The 14,276-nt window shown below is 46.0% G+C and overlaps 1 non-coding gene and 1 pseudogene across 1 annotated transcript; both read left to right on the top strand.

The window, feature by feature from the left end:
• The first annotated feature begins 3,219 nt into the window (after positions 1-3,219).
• LOC136530308 (small nucleolar RNA Z112) lies at positions 3,220-3,403 on the top strand. Its single transcript, XR_010777745.1, has one exon. It is a non-coding gene; the product is annotated as a small nucleolar RNA Z112 (small nucleolar RNA).
• A 94-nt stretch (positions 3,404-3,497) lies between these two features.
• LOC136530309 (small nucleolar RNA snoR2/U65) lies at positions 3,498-3,578 on the top strand (annotated as a pseudogene).
• Positions 3,579-14,276: the final 10,698 nt, after the last annotated feature.

Below are 14,276 nucleotides of genomic sequence, written 5' to 3'. Positions count from 1 at the left end.
AAGATGAGGGAGCACACTGCCTTTATAGGCACACCTTCTACATTTGCCAACATAGACCACCAATCATGTATGTTGTTGGTGCCTTCCCAATTCTCTCTGTTGAGTCGTTGAATACTCAACCCTGCCAAAGGTGTTGAGAGACCTTCGGCTCCGTAACACGAATTATGAGGTGGGGGAACACCGTGGTAGTTGGGATCATAAAGTGGCATCCTTTTCAGTGTTGCTTGAGTTCGATCTCTTTGTATATGGTACACACACTTTTTTCATATTCAGTCTACCCTTTGCGTACTACGAAATATTCCAGAATATCCCCCGGTCCCTTTCTTTTAAACAAACAAGGTGCTGTGCACGGGTAACAGGAGGCATATGGAGTAGACAGATAACAGCACAAACAATGTACAAGGTGCTGTATACGAGCACCTTTCTTTTTAGAGCTCTTTTACAATGGCTGGGAAAGTATCCTGGTATCTCTAGGTATTTTTTTATTTTCTTAGCTAATTAATTGAGGAAGATTATTTATAAAATATAATTTGTATTATAGAGGGTATTTTGTTAACACCCGGCGGCCTCGGCTCTATCATATCGGAGGCCGTCGCGCCCTGAACTCTCGATAGCTCGTCATCGCCACCGCCGCCGTTAGGCGCTCCTCTCTCGATCCACACTGAAGAGCCCAGGGCACCACCGCTAGAGGCTCCTCCCTTGAGTAACCGAAGACAACAGCCACGCTCTGCTGCTGCGCCATCCTTGTCGAACACGAAGTTGTCTGAATGAGAAACTGGACAGTTAGCATTTAGCAGACCGTGGAACCTTGAGTGGTAGCAATTCCTGGCAAAGCATCATATTTGTTTCTCAAGCTCCTCCTTTACGAACACCACGGGAGCAGCGGGGGCGCGGAAGGCGTCCAGTGTTGATGGGCGTCGTCGCCGGAGTTGGAGAGGAGAGCGACAACCGCGTGCTGTGCCGCTGCATGGCGCTGGAGGCGCACGGCGGACACACCATGGCCGGTCTGCCCAAAGCTTCGAGTTTCCCTCCTCCTCTGAACGTGTGCGCGTGCTAGCAGCAGTGGGGAACGCATCTGTGGGGAGGTGGGCGTTGGTGCTGGAAACAGGGAGGAGGAAGCTAGCGAGCTACGACTGTTCCGCCGGGCGGTTCTGGAGGCGGCGGCGAACGCCAAGGCCGGCCAGCCCAACCTGGGTTCGCTCTACAGGATTCCGAGTTCCCCCAGAGTTGCGGACGGAGGGACGGACGCGCGGCGGCGACGGTCCTCGTGCTGCCGATGGTGAGAAGTAAGAACGACAGTGTCGGAATGAGCACGAAGAAAGAACGGTCACGGTGCTTCCTATACTGAAGTTACCAAATTATCCTTATCATAAACAAAATAAATTCAGAAAAATATGGAACCGGCCCACCTATTTTAGTACTTTGTCCCACCTATTTTAGTACCATCCCCCACCAATTTGGTATTTTTGAGTACTTTCGTGTGGTTACCTCCTATTTTTACACTGTCTAATCTTGTCCCGTGGATGGCCATATTTTTTTTATAAGTATTAGGGCGATTGGAAAAAATATGGACTGTTCATTTGTTCAAATCTGACGGTGAAAAAATAGGAAGTACCACAGAAAAAGTACTAGGAAGTACCGAGAAGTAGGAGTACACGTGGGACCAGTACCAAAACATACGGACCAGCACCTATAAAATTTTAAGTAATTTTTAGTTATTAAAAAATAAAAGGTACTCTGATAATTTCACCGACTCAATATATACAAATCTCTATCTCTACAACTAAAACATTTATAACTATTCCGGCTCGCTCTCATATATCCCGGGTGCGACATCAAAGCCGCTCGCTCTAATAAAAAAAGAAAAAAAGGAAACGCACGATCATAATGCGAGCCCTACCCGTTGATCCCGCCGGCCGCTGCCTCCCGGATCCGCCAGACCGAGCCGACCGTGAGCGTCGAGAGCCTCGCCGCGTCTCCCTTCACAGGCGTGCTCCCTTCTCAGGGCAGCCGCTATTGGCCTGGCTAGACCGCGTCCACGAGGCCCGGTTCCTTGAGGCGCCAGTCGCCATCGTTCCGTGCATCCCAGCTAGGCCATGCGGACGCGACGCTGCCCCGCCTGGCTGCCTAGCGCCGACATCCTTCCTCTCCTGGCGGCTGCGGAAGCTTCGTGTAGCAACCGAGCAGACTAGCGTGGCCCTCGCGGCGGCGGCGCGCGCTCCTCCTGCTGCTTGCCGTTGTCGCCGCAGCCCACCCGCCCGCAGGGCTAGGGTTGCGCAGGGCAGCGGCGGCGTCTCGGCGCGGTCGAGAGCCCCCAGGGCGATGTCTGCACACGTGACATTTGTGGAGGGAGAGAGACCAGGCAGCTGCTCCTCTGCTCGACGGCGGTGGCGGCAAGGGGAGCCATCGATTGCCAACCTGCTTCTTCCACCGTCTCGCCTGCATCTCCGAAATCTGAATCTCCACCAAGGATTGGCGAGAGGTATGGTTTACTGCCTTCTGGATGTCGGATGGCCTATTCCTGTGTTTTCCTGGAGATTGCTGGTCCTCTGTTGCCTCAATGATCGGATTCGTGTTCTTGAGTTTGTATTTGCCTTCCAGTCCGCTGTGGTATTTGTCTGTGAAAACGCAGCACAAATCAGAAACAATGCGTGTTTCATGTTTCAGTCTTCGTTCGTGTTGGTGCGGATATATTTTCAGATGTGATTTATTCGATGCCCGTTTCAGTTCTCTGGTTTTGGGACGGATGGAAATCACATCAGGTCTTGCTAATGTTTACTGCAAATTGAGTTGGTACTGGGTTATGCATTTGCAGGGCACAAAAATCATAGGCGCATCAAAGCCAAGCCTGACGCCGAGACGTTGCACATCTCCAGCACAATAAACTCGGTCAACGTGTCCTGAGGTCGAACTCCAGTGCACACACATCAGACCTTCTAGGTGCTGGATGCGTTCTTGCCATTATGCTGCTGGATGGCGAGACTCCCTAATTTCCAAAGTCTACAACAAATCAAGGTGAGGGCACTCGACATAATAGGCTAAATGCAATGATAACCACGCACAGGATCTGCTTGACCAAATGTCTCAATGATCTAAGGCTTATCTCAACGAAGGATTTAGTATTTGCCTGACATCTCAATTATTATTTTTGTTTGGATTTAAATAGCAACATATTTGACTACTAAGAAATGCTAATCTGATTATATAGACGTAGTTGTAGTCCCAATGAGGATCTCAAGACCTACCGATAGGAAGTGCCGTTTGACAATGTAAACAACAGCTGCTTCTTTCTGCTGCAAGTGTCTATCATTCGACCATAACCTCTGATCTAATCTGGGATGGAGCCCCATCTGTAGTTGTTTAATTCAGCTGTGGTGTGATTTAAATCGGGTCCCTGAGGGGTTATAATAACTGCCTGTTAACTTATTAACGTCTTTTAGTTTATGAACTATAATGATATGCTACAGACAAAAAAACTACAATGAAATGAAATTTCGGGCCTAATGCCACGCTTCTGTTAGACATGGCATTGACTAGAGATGCTATGATTAGGCCGAAACAAAGTTGTTTCAACATTAGCATGGCACACTACTAGCGTTAGCACGGCGTGAGACCAATATTGTTCTAGAATTAACTTTTGACTTAATATGGTCCGTGGCGTTAGCACGGGCACTATACTATAAGAATATAAATATAAATAAATGGATGACCTCTATGGTTCTGTTGTATAGAATTTTCATCTTCCTGTACACAATCAGTTTGTCCACCAACCAATCTTTATATTGATTTATTTGTGTTCAGTCTGTTCAACTTCAGTCATTCATAGTTTCAGTCTCACTTTAATTTTACGCAGGAACATGTTCAGTTTGGCGATAAGACAAATCTTCAGTTCGAACTTGCTGCATTACATAGCTGAACCATTTGTGCTCTCTTGAAGCAGATCCACTTGGGGCCCTTGTGGAGGTACAAAGGAGTGGCGCAAAAGAATTTTTTCAGCAGCTGTATAATTTTTCAATTACACCATGGGCTGTACAGGGGGTAAATTCATATACTTGTTGGTGATAAAGCTTTCAAAAATGAATTTGCCATCAAGTTAGATCAGCTCGGTGATGATCCTGTTAATTTCCTTGCGAACATGCTTGTTGAACTTATCCAACATGATGATTATTGATCTGTGGATTCAAACGGCCCAACCAGTACATGTAAGTTGCTGCCACTGAAGGAAAACATTTTCAAGGAGATTGAAAAGACTGAACTTGAGATTGATTCATTGGAAGGTGAATTTACATTTGTGAATATATATTTGAAGAAACCAACATTTCTTATCCAAAAAATTGTAGACATCTAACAGCCTGATCAAAGGAGCCATGGATGTCAGATTCGGTAATCAATTTATTGTAAAACAGTGGTGTTACATGGCAATTGTGGTCTGATTATGTGATTATCTTTAATCCAATGATTATCTATACTATAATTTCATTGTATCAATCAAGACTCGATGTTTCTGTTTGTTCACATTAAAACTTGAAATTTTATATTCTAACTGTTCAGGCTAAGTGAGAACTCATGTAATATTGATGATTAGCTATAAACGGAATGTTGGTCGTTTTTTAATGATACAACACATGTTCAAATTTGAATTATCATGGTATAGTTTTTTTTTCTATTGCAACGCACAGGCAATCACCTATTATACAAATATAGAATTCTACCACTTCGTTTTGCAAAAAAAAAGGATTCCTACCCCTTTTTAGTCCGTAGGCGTATAAAGTTCGCGATAGAAGTCACGCCGCACTCGGCCCACCGCCTGCGGTCTTGCCACCCGCCGCTCGGCACACGCGGCTCACCGTCCATGGCCACACCGCCTGTTGCACGTTCAAACACCAGCACGGCTTCGCACGTCCTCCATCATGAGCTTCTGGTTCGGCTCCGACATCCTCTAGCTCCGTGCGACTCAGGCAGCGGCTCCCCCGGCTTCGCGTGACTCCCCGACAGTGCTCGGCTCCTCACGGCTTCGACAGAACTAGGCGTCAAGAGTACGTACACGTTGCTTTCCTCTCCCTCCAGCTGTACGTCTGCGCATTGAATGGCTGTGATTTGCTACATCTCAAAGCTCGAGCACCCAATGTACCCGAAGATGTAGCAATTGAAGCAGCAATCAAATGCCTCCGCATCGGAGCCTTCGCGGGCCACGTTGCCAGAGAAAAACCCTCCACAATCGAAGAGCTATATAATGAGTTTGAAAAATATTGTAGATCTGACAGTGACCTTCGCAGAAGACTCGAAGAACAGTGTCAGTACAAGCAAAATCAGGGCCAAAGCAAAACCCCAATGGATAATAGAAATCACAATCAGCCACAGCGAAGGCAAGACCAGCAAGTCCTTAACATAAATCAAGAAAGCAACCAGCAGCCTCAGTAGCAATAGCCAAAAGACCAAAGCAACAGGCTTTACAACCAGCAAGAAACCAGAAGAAATAACTAAGGCAAAAACTGGAATAGGAATAAAAACCCAAAGCCCCAAAGGCAGTACTGCTTCTTCAATGAAGAGAACAAGGGGCACATCCCCAGAGATTATCCAGATGTCAAAGAAATACAAGAGAGAATCAAGAGCAGGGAAAACACGCAGCCTCCACAGCAGCAACCAACAAGGGAAGTCAACCATACCTCCGCCATGGCCGGGCAGCAGCAACCATATTGCCCCATGTATCCAAGCTTGAATTCTACCCAGACACCCGTCAACCTTAGCAGTAGCATACTATACCAACTTCTTGCCCACATGGCGACCTACTACCCAGCAACCCTCTCAACAAGGGCAGTGCAGTAATCACCTTGCAGAGACCAATTTGACCTATGTAAATCCTAGGCCTCCGCATATCTCTTACATTGAGACAAGCCAACCTACGCAAGCTCCAAATAAACAGCTTCAAGCCTTACCCCCACCCTTGCAGACAACAAAAATGCCCCCCCAAAAAAATGAACCCCTTTTAGAAAACCAGCTCAATCCACATACACCTCTACATACAACTCATTACTAGAGTTCCAAACAAAGAAACAGAAAAAGGATCACTTTAGACTCATCAACAATGTAGCAGTTCAAGGCCCAGTCTGCTACATAGATTGGTCAAAGACACCCTTACCTTCTCTAAGGAATACCTCAACCTAGAGTGCTACCATCACGTAGATGCGTTAGTAATCAAGGCCAATATTGCAGCTTGGGAAATCAACAGGATACTGGTTGATTCTAGGAGTTCAGCAGATACTATCTTTGTCAATGCCTTCGATCAAATGAAACTAAGCAGAAACCAACTGCAACCTTCAGATTCTCCATTGGTCGGTTTCGGTGGCAGGAGGATTGAAGCTTTGAGGAATATTTCTCTGCTTGTTTCCTTTGGAAATCAGTAGAATGCAAGAACAGAGTATGTGACCTTCGATGTCATTGACCTTCACTACCCATACAATGTAATCTTCGGCAGAGGCTTTGCAAACAAGTTCAATGTCGCCATCCACATGGGATATCTTTGTTTGAAAATGCTAGCTCTTCACGGTGTCATCACTGTACATGGCAGTTAGAAAAAGCAAGAAATATAGAAAGAGCAATCCACAAGTCTCAAAGGAACATAAACTCTGTTCAAACAGCTAGCAATAGCGCGCCGGAGCCTCTGGACATGCCTAAAGGGAAGACATACCTTAAAGAACAAGAAGAAACAAAGACAGTCCCACTCAAAGACGCAATCCCAGAGAAGAAAGTCACCATCAGAGGCAACCTTTCCAACAAAAAAGAGGAGGAAGTCCTTGAGGTCCTTGCTAAAAACAAGGACATCTTCGCATGGTCAGCCTCCGATTTGCAAGGAGTCAGCAGAGACATCATATAGCGTTCTCTAGACATCAACCCAAACATGAAGCCAAAAAGCAGAGACAGAGGAAGATGTCAGAAGACAGAATCTTAGCAGCAAAAGCTGAGGTACAGAGGCTGCTAGATGCGAAGGTCATCAAGAAAGTCAAGTATTCAGACTGGCTAGCAAATGTGGTCTTGGTCCCAAAGAAGAATGACAAGATGAGGATGTGTATAGACTTCACAGACTTGAACAAAGCTTACAAGAAAGACCCATTCCCTCTTCCATGGATCGATGCCTCTGTCGATAAAGCTGCTGGTTGCAAGCGGATCTCCCTGCTGGATTATTTCTCAGGATACCATCAGATATGCCTCCGTGGACAAATGAGCTAGCTTATTAGGCCCCCTGCATGTTTCTTGGCCACTTGTGTATAGCCTTGATATGTGTTCTCTATGAGAGAAAGGTGTTCATGTACACCTTCCATTTTGTAGTGAAGATGATGCATGAGAGGTACTAGAAGAATATTTGTGAAGATAGAGCCACGTTGAAGCTAGGCCAACATGGTAGCAACACAATGCTTTTTGGTGCCCTGATTGGTTGTTTGGTCTGCATTGAGCTAGCGGAGGCCGTTTGCTAGAGGCATGCGGTCATCACGGTTCCAAACCCTTGTGCACCTCAGTTGTCTCTCTCCACCCCCTCAGCATGCTCTTGAACCTCTGAGACCTCACTCGGTTGCCAGAAGAATATTTGTGAGGTGGTTATATGTTAATGTGTTTGTAGACTTTGATTGTAATATTGACCTAGCTCGTAAAATGTTGTTTGTTTGTAGTCTTTGTATTGAGTTTATAGACTTCAATTCACTATTTTTTATAGTTCAAATTAATTTCTGCCACTATGCCAAAACATGACAAAGGAGTCGAAATGTCAACGGGGAATTCCCCGCCCCCGTCATACCCGATGGGGATGATTTTCCCCATTTGATTCCCCATGGGGAGAAGATTTATACCATCCCTGTCCCCTAATGGGTGAATTCCCCGCGGGAAATCGGGGAACGGGGCCTGTTGACATCTTTACAAAGGAGACACCTCAATCAGTGACTCGGAATTAAAACATGTCACTAATGTGAGATCAGTGACGCGAGTAAAGGGAATGCGTCACTTATTAGGTGTCGTCCACTGCCACAAAAAGAAAAACGCGTCTCTAATGATAAGTTATCAGTGACTCTTCTCAACTAGACGAGTCTCTGATAAGGAAGGCCCTTGTCAGTGACTCCTTTCGAGGAAGCGCGTTGATGCTGTTAGAATACAGACTCCTTTCAAATAGGCCCTTGTTAGAACATGGACCTCAGTGCAACCCTCGGCCCATCAGGCCCGCCCATCTCCCTGGCACCCCTGTGCGCTGTCTCTCTCTCCTCCTCTCTCGGCGGTCCGTCACCTATCCTTGACCCCACATTTCGATCTAGCATGGAGCGGCCAACCCACCGTGGCATCGATCGGATCTACAAGACGGCATCCTGATCCAGTCACCACCCCACCCCTCCCCGAGCGTCTCTCTCTCATCTCCATCGCCGCCATCGCCATCTCCCCTCTTCTGCCGCCACCGCACCGCCCCCTCCCTGGCTCCGCCAACCGCGACGTGCGGACTCTGCATTGGTTGCACTACTGGAATCGCGGGATTTGCCTAGTGCCGCAGGCACTAGGCAAAGGCCCAAAAACACTAGGCAAACAGTTTGCCTAGTATCACACTAGGCAAACAAGGGTCGGCAGAGGCGGACTAGGCAAAGAGCACTTTGCCGAGTGTCAAACCTCGGACGCTCGGCAAAGTGTTTGCCTAGTGTCAAGGACACCACTCGGCAAAAGTATTCCACTGACGGTGGAAATCGTAACGGACGTTTTGCCTAGTGTCGGAGGTCTGACACTCGGCAAAGTATGCAAGGTTTGCCTAGTGCCAGGCGTCCGACACTAGGCAAATATGTCAAGCTTTGCCTAGTGTCAGGCCGCCTACACTAGGCAAATATGCCAAGCTTTGCCTAGTGTCAGGCCTCCGACACTAGGCAAACTGCCTACTTTGCCTAGTGTCAGTTTCCTGACACTAGGCAAAGCCTATTCCCAGGTGTGCCACGTGTGGCCCCTTTGCCTAGTGTCAGACCCCTGACACTAGGCAAAGTAACCAGAAGCTGATTTTTTTTTTATTATTCCATTTGCGACACAAATATAAATCATATTCAAACACCACAAATATATCACATGAATCATAAATAAGAACCACATGTTCACATATATCACATGTTCATACCAAAAGTCCAAATGTGCCACAAGTTCACAAGTTCATAAGTGCACAATCAAATTTCTTAACAAAGTTCACAACAAGCTGATCACGACGATTGTCAAGGGTGAAGAGGCCCGTGGTTTGATGCTCCAGGCGACCCTTCCACTTGATTCGGCTCAAGCTGTGGTGCCGGCGACGCTCCAATTTGTGAAGCCGGCGACCCTTCCACTTGATTCGGCTCAAGCTGTGGTGCCGGCGACGCTCCAATCTGTGAAGCCGGCGACCCTCCAATTTGATTCGATGCGACGCCCGATTGATGCTGAAAAAAATGAAAAGGATACCGTCACTAAAAAAATTCAGCAGAACCTCCCCTGCATGGAGAGGTTTCCAAACCCTGCAAGAAAACAAACGGCACGATGACCATCAAGAACATACATATCAATACACCACCACCAACACCACCACCACCCGAACACCACAACTGCCACCACCACACCACAACTACAACTGCCGTCACCACCAACACCATATTGTATGTTTGAGATTGCATATTTTTTCTAGTGTGCCCTATGTCAGGTTGGAACATAATAGGTAATATATTGGTACTCACAGGAGTAGCTACTTGAGGAAGTGGCAAGACTAGGCTAGCTGGCATGGTCCGCCCCATAGCGGCGCCAAGAGTGGAGATGTTAGGGTTTCTAAGCATCATATGTGACGATGTGCTCGAAATCTTTTTAAATTTTTATCATGGCACCCGCATGCGATATCTTGACTTGTCGACAAGTTTCATGAATTTCAGACTCCGTTTTCATTTAATAGAATTTAAAAACTATTTGCTCGCAAGTTCGTGGTCATGTCTCGACGTGAAGATGTGTGAAATTTTTGGTCTGTTTCTGGATACGGCCTCAACTAACACTTACTAACATGAATATCATTTTTGCATTCATGAATTGCCATTATTCGTCACACTTGCAGTTCAAATTTGCATTTGTCGAAAAAATTCAAAGAAATTAAATAAACTAAAGAAATATAGCAAAATTTCATAAAATTGTGCCAACTTTCAACATGTTAGTCATGGTATAGTAGGAAAGCTACAGAAAAAAAATTGGAAGCTAAAATAAAAAAAAAGAAAAAATATTTTGCCTAGTGTCTCTGTAAGACACTAGGCAAAGTGTCGTCCGGAGACACTAGGCAAAGTTCTAATTTTGCCGAGTGTTAACGGAAGACACTCGGCAAAATGGTAACGGCGGTTGCCTTCCGGCAGCCTTTGCCGAGTGTGATGGTATGCCTAGTATTGACACTAGGCAAAATGGTCATTTACCGAGTGGATTTCTTTGCCTAGTGTCGACACTCGGCAAATCGTTATTTTGCCTAGTGCCTTTATTTTGCCGAGTGCTCCGGGGTCTAACACTCGGCAAACAAGCTCTTTGCCTAGTGTCCGACGATTGGCACTAGGCAAACCATTAAACACTAGGCAAATCTCGGTTTTCCAGTAGTGTTGCCAAAGCTCAGACCTCCCCCGCCTCAGCGCAAGCCGCCTTGCCTCGTCTCCTCGACGCCACACATGCCGCGCTCACCCCCGCCTTCTCTCTTCCCTTCCCCGGCGACTTGGATCCCACACCTGCGGCGCCAGCGAGCTCCCCCGACGAGTCGTCTACCTCCCGGAGCTCAGCACGCAGGTGGGTCCAGTGAGTTGTGCAGAGGGCCTGGTTGTGCGTGTGCCCGCGGGCTTCGTCAGGGCAGATCCATGGAGCTCAGCCACACGCAGCGCGTATAGTACTGCATGTCTGCACCAGTACGTGGGTCGCGAGGACTGCCCACCTGCTGCTGTTTGTTTGGCTAGCCATTTTTTAGGCGTCTGGCTTGGAAGATATGGCCGCGGCGATGGACGCGCCCAACTCTGGAGTGGCTGCTGTCTCAGGTCTGGATTCATGTCTCTGAATTTCTCGTTCCTACTATTGTCCTGTTCTTGCAAGCTATGCATGCCTTCTATGAATTTGCATGCGTCCCTAGCATCACTGACGGTTTTCAAATAAAACCGACAGTTATGTTATCCCCAAATGTTTCATAATCTTGCCTGAGCCTCTGAAATAATTGGCTGTAGTAGTGGGCGGCCAGGTGAGCTGCGATCAAGGGCTTCCCCAGATGGATTCAGCAGCTAGGCAGCGCCGGCAAAGACATGTTCCTGGCCGTGTTGGAGCCGATATTCTAGGTATGGAAATTGATTTCAGTTTCTCCTGCTTAGATGAGATGCACTCTGAAGACGACATGAAATGCAATGTCAATTGGTATCAGTTTCGTTTGCTACAAATTGCATGGTAGTGGTGTGTTGTATAGACTTATAGTATTCTCTGAAATGCGTACGCCTCGTGGTTGGGCGTCGCCAAGTCAGGCACTTGGGCCTCGGCGCCTATGCATGTGTATTCGATAAAGCGCCACAAGGTCCTGGGGCGCTGTGCTATACCTCCTATATTGGCCCGCTCAATTATTTGTACAGTTTTTTTCAACATATAGTGCTGTCATCATGGTAGAAATAAAATAAGATGTAGCAAATCACGGGCATGTAACAAAAAGTAAGATATATCAAATCAAATTCACGGGTGTGTAACAAAAGATAAGATTCTTGGTGATATTTGGAGCATCACAGTCACAGGTTCACGTCATTTGTCTATGGAAAGCGTGCAGAAAAAAGCCGCGACTTTGAAACAAATTGATGAAATATACCGACAAAAATACCACTCTCTCGGATATGCTACAAGTATCAAATATTAAACCATATAACATTCCACGGGCAGACTTCTCTCACAAAAACCTGCAAAACCTGGAGTTAGAGCTGAGACTGAGAGCCTGAGATGCAAGCCAAATAGGCAGAGCCACTCTGAGGTGGTGTGGTGGAAGGTAAAATAGAGAGTGGAGTTGCTCTTTGGTGGGGTTGGTGGAATGGAGCCCGATTTTATGGAGCAGATTAGTTCCAAATAGGCTCTAGATTTATGGAACAGAGATTACTAGTCATAGTCCCAGGGTAGAAGTTGCGGATGGGCGTTAATCGCCCTGTTCGCTTGGGCTTGTGTGGCTTATAAGCCGTGCTTTTTCAGCCAACGAACAATATTTTTCTCTTATATTAAATCAGCCAATGGTACTTTCAGCCATGGCTTATCAACCAAACAAGCCCAAACGAACAGGACGGATGTCTTAAACAACTTGTATTTATCGTCTGAGGAGGTAGAAGTTGGCATAATCATTGATGTATTTTGAAAAAAATTCTCATGAGTCAAGATCAATGACAGTTTTGTCGGCAAATTCTCATTTTAGCGAGAGGGGACGGTGTTATTTGTCTGATATTAGGAAAGATACAGGTGAACCACCACCGGAGGTGGCAAATTAAAAGGCGTCATCAACGAGAATTCTATATTCCAAAAGGTAATAGCCCCGTTTGGCTTGCTAAATTTTGGTTGAAATTGACTGAAAAACACTGTTCTGGCTGAAAATGTTGTGAGAGAAAAATACTGTTCTGGCTAAAAAAAGAAGCCGAACAAGCCGGGTATGGGGTAAGCCGAGCCGGCCGTTTTTAATCCCACCGCACGCATAGGGCCCCATACACGCACGCGACTCATCCTTTCACGCGGGCTGCACGGTCGGCTCTCAGACGCACGCATGCTCTCTCTCTCTCTCTCTCCTCTCTCTCCTCTCTCTCTCTCTCTCTCTCTCTCTCTCTCTCTCTCTCTCTCTCTCTCTCTCCCCGGCGATCGGTGGCCGCCTCCTCCCCAGCGGCGACCTCCTCCCCGCGTCCGCCCCCACCTCCTCCCCACGCCCGCCCGGATCCTGCGGTAGCGGCCACGGCCACGGAGCTCCAGCGAAACCCTAGCTCGCCGCGGCGGGGTGGCGGGGGCGAGGGCGCCGGAGTCGAGGAAGAAGCTGCTGTTTTTCTTGTTTTTTTTGAGTAAGACTAGGTAGTGTGCCCGTGCGTTGCTATGGGACAACGAAATCTTTTGTACTAAAAACACACGGATCGCACGATAAGATAACAATACTATTAAATTAAATACCGACGTTAAAGTGATATTTAATTCAAAAGGCAAAGTTCGTGAAATTAACACAGTCACGGAGAGCGCGGCGTCGCAGGCTCACAAACTCTACTGTATAGACTTTTTCGTGATATGGCTAAGATAATATTTTATATCAGCAGAAAGAATTCTCCGATATCCATTTCTTCCATGCGCCAATAAATCCATGAATAAGTTCCGCTGCATCTCTATATAATCCTGTACACACATGTTCGAGTATATATATAAATATTAGTGCCTGCCATATGGATAATACTACGTGTCTTAAAAAATCTCTTATAAAATTTTAAAACAAAGTATGTTATGCTCACCGTATAAATATGTGTGGCTTTAGGACTATTCCACACAGACATATATTGTAGAACAAGGTATCCACTTGAGTGTCTGTTCTAAGATGTTGAATTAGGTGTTATAATTCTTAATTTCGACACATTTTTCAGGTCAAGGCAACCAATGATGACACTTTTCTTAGTGGTGCATAATTTTATGGTGCACCTCTTGACTATCTGAGTAAGGATAAGTTAGCACTGTAAAGGCTTAGAAAAGCTGCTGAGAAGGCCAAGGTTGTGTTTTCCTCCACTATGCATACTAAAACCAATGTCCCTGTTTATCATTGCCGATGCTTTTGATGCAAAGCAATTCAACATTATCATGATCAGATATAAGTTTAAGTCTCTTGTGAGCAATCTCATAGAGGGACTCTCATTCTTTATGTGATCTGCCTCAAGGATATTGGCAGAACGATGGACCCATGTTGGAATGTCGCACCAAAAAGTGTCCACATTTGTCCACGATTTATTTCCCATGAATACATGCAGGTACTATGATAACACTAACTACACCAAATGAAAGATTACAGAGAATTTGTATTGCCTCCAGAAGGATTTATTTATTAAGTTTTTTGGACTCTACAGGTAATTTTAAAATATCTGTTTGCATGTCTTACCTCGTATCCTAATTCAAAATTTTGTAGTTTAATTAGAATATTTAGGTGATTGTATATATTAAATATTCAATACAAGAATAATCTATGCATGATTTTCTTGAAAGATTTCTGCAGTGTAAAGACATCTTCGTTTTTCATGCATGCCCGTGCTAACGCTATGGTA

The sequence above is a fragment of the Miscanthus floridulus genome, unplaced genomic scaffold (assembly GCF_019320115.1).
Source record: "Miscanthus floridulus cultivar M001 unplaced genomic scaffold, ASM1932011v1 fs_106_2_3, whole genome shotgun sequence".
NCBI lineage: Eukaryota > Viridiplantae > Streptophyta > Magnoliopsida > Poales > Poaceae > Miscanthus > Miscanthus floridulus.
This window is presented reverse-complemented; position numbering and strand designations above follow the sequence as displayed.